The 2,865-nt window shown below is 32.1% G+C and overlaps 1 long non-coding RNA gene across 1 annotated transcript; it reads left to right on the forward strand.

Annotated features, from left to right (window-relative positions):
* Positions 1-1,743: 1,743 nt before the first annotated feature.
* On the forward strand, positions 1,744-2,865 carry LOC131669390 (uncharacterized). The gene is made up of 2 exons (XR_009302367.1): positions 1,744-1,869; positions 2,457-2,865. It is a non-coding gene; the product is annotated as an uncharacterized LOC131669390 (long non-coding RNA).

Here is a 2,865-nt window from a genome sequence, read left to right on the forward strand (position 1 = left end):
GTTTTTTTACGTAGTTGCACCGAATTCTTATGAATTGTTTAACAGTCGTTAGACAAAAAGATGTGAATAACGTAATAATTATTAGAAAATACCAATCGGCACAGAATGGTGAAATATCTTTCGCTGATATCATGCTCGAAGCTAAATACAATTGTATGTGAGAATATTTTTCAAATAATTGAAAGCCATTGTGTGGCCTTCTGCTCATAAGCCAAGGATTTCATCATTGTTGTATATATCGCGCAAGATTTTCATTTGAGATAATTTCTGTAATTATCTTCTCATTTGGTACATATTTAATTTGAATTACAAAGAAGCAGATGACAAATTGTTATAACTTATTCAATACAAATTCTTTTACTGTTACTATCATTGTCCGGAAGTGTTAATTGTGTTCAAAACTGACGCTTGTACTTATCAAATCTTTGAAAATACAAACTAATTTCATATTAAAAACTTTATAATTAAGCAACATTTATTAAACAGAGATAATATCAAAATCGCAACTACGAGTCTCAAAATCTTTACCAAGCAATAGATTTTTATAACTCCGAATAAAAGTATCTCGTCACTGACTAATGCAAAGTTATACAAAGATAATTATTTGGTACATATGCACACACAACTGCTATACACAATCATTGAAGAAATAAATCATAGTGCACGCACATAAACCAGCGTTGGATTTATTGTTCACTTTTATGTGCGTGTAAAATCCTTTTTTTATGATTAGCAGTGAATGACGCAGAGACGCAGAAAAAAAGAGGCAAAGTTATTGTCAAGGTAACAGGTGGTACTTGAAAGATGTGTGATGTAATGAAAAGACTGAATGAAAAAAAAAATTGGATCGCCTTACGTCAGCATAGATGCCGGATCTATGTTGGTATACCTGCAGTGTTGTTATCATTCCTGTTCATTTATTCATGCTCGTAATAAGTCTAGACATACACATTTAGATATGCTAGCTGTATTATGTTTGAACTTGAAAAAAAAAACAGGATCGCTGACGCTTTAGTGATAAATTAATGAAATTAATGCAACGTCTGTGAACATTAAAAAAGATACGGCAAGAAAAGTAAGAGTCACATTGGATTGACCTTAGTTTTGAAAAATGATGGTTGCTGCGAGTCAGTTTAAAAATTACGTGCGAGTGTTTAAGCAATTTTTGCGACGTAAGTGATACAGAAGCGAGTGTCTGAAGATAATTTCAGTTTAGATAGATAAAATACACGTGTTTATTATTTTTTCAGCAAACTTTCAAAGTAGACTTGCGCACAATTGTATCTCAAGATAAAAGTAGAATCTCGAGTAACTAATAAAACACTGTCGAACTCAATTTATGTCTCCCAACTATCAGCGTTCTGTAACGCAAAAGAGATTAAATTATAATCCGGAAATTCCCGATAATTAATTCTCATTACAGAATTTCATTAGGCATATTTTCGTATCTACATTTGAGAGGAAGTTGATAGCGCCATAAAAAGGTCAAATCCATTCCGTGTAGAAGTCAACATGATTATAAAAAAATGCGTAGCACATATACCTATAGAAGCGTGAATTGTATGCGATCCACATTCAAACACACAAGCGTCTCTCTCTCTCTCCCTCTCTCTCTCTCTCTCTCTCTCTCTCTCTCTCTCTCTCTCTCTCTCTCTCTCTCTCTCTCTCTCTCTCTCTCTCTCTCTCTCTCTCTCTCTTTCGCGCTCAACTCTCAGGCAAATATAAAAGTCTAAACTGGTCAGAGCTATCAGTACACTACCAGACGTCGAACGCTAAGCAAATCTCTTAAATAAAAATCCAAGTGTGAAAAAATGAAGTTTTACGTATTTTTCTTTCTGCTCGTCGTTGTCACCTTATGTGCTGCCGATCGTGAGTTTTTTTTATTCTAGTTCTTTTTTCTTCTTGCTTTTGTTATGAAATTAAGTTTTTGTGATTGATTTTGGTTTATGGTTAAAAATGTGTTGTTATCAAAGCACGACTGTGATTCGTTTACTTTTGTTTGTGCTAAAGTAAATTTAATTTTTGCAAAATCGTAATACAAATTAGTTTTGAACAGCTTGAAAATAGAATGTAACAGTAACTTTCACTCGGTCGGCATTCTCATAAATTAAGTTTATTTTTAAAAAAAAGTGTTCTCATTTTAGTAAAAAATATACAAACCCATTTTGCAAAAATATATTTTTTCCGCATAAAATATATAAATTTATGTAATAGTGAGACTTCAAAATGTCAGTATTTTAGAAAAATATCAAGTGTATTTAGTAAATCGATAACACAATCGCAAATTTCCTACTTATTTCTCTGGATTTATTGTTTCAACAAGTGAAGAAGTGTCCGGTAAAAGTGAAATGTACAATTGTTAGCGATGCCAAAAGTAATTTCACTGAAAGACCAATAAACACGTGAAATTTCATCGCATCGATTAATACATTGATTCTTTTTTTCCTCCTTTACAGTCATTCCTAACCTCCTACCGGAGAAATGTAATAGCTTCCAAAGCGCTCTCTGCTCCGTCAAATGTTTGTCAGATAATCATTTGTGTTTAAAATCTGACGCAAGCTTAGGCTACACATGCACATGTTTTTAAAGATAAAACAGCTGAACCGATGAATCGGCTTTTCACTCAACACTGGATCATCATTATATTATCAACAAAAAAGTACAAGAAACAGCATTTTAAATATAACCGTTTTACATAATTTGGAGCGAGGTCAATATTTCAAACGATGGCACTTGAATTGTGTATAACTCGACAAATTTTATATCAAGAATCATATATTTCTATATGTAATATTACCGTTACTTTTGGATTATTTTGACGAAAATATTTATGAAAATATTCAATAAAAAATATCTAATAATTAA

Source organism: Phymastichus coffea, unplaced genomic scaffold (assembly GCF_024137745.1).
Source record: "Phymastichus coffea isolate CEN01 unplaced genomic scaffold, Cenicafe_Pcof_1.1 PCOF00092, whole genome shotgun sequence".
NCBI lineage: Eukaryota > Metazoa > Arthropoda > Insecta > Hymenoptera > Eulophidae > Phymastichus > Phymastichus coffea.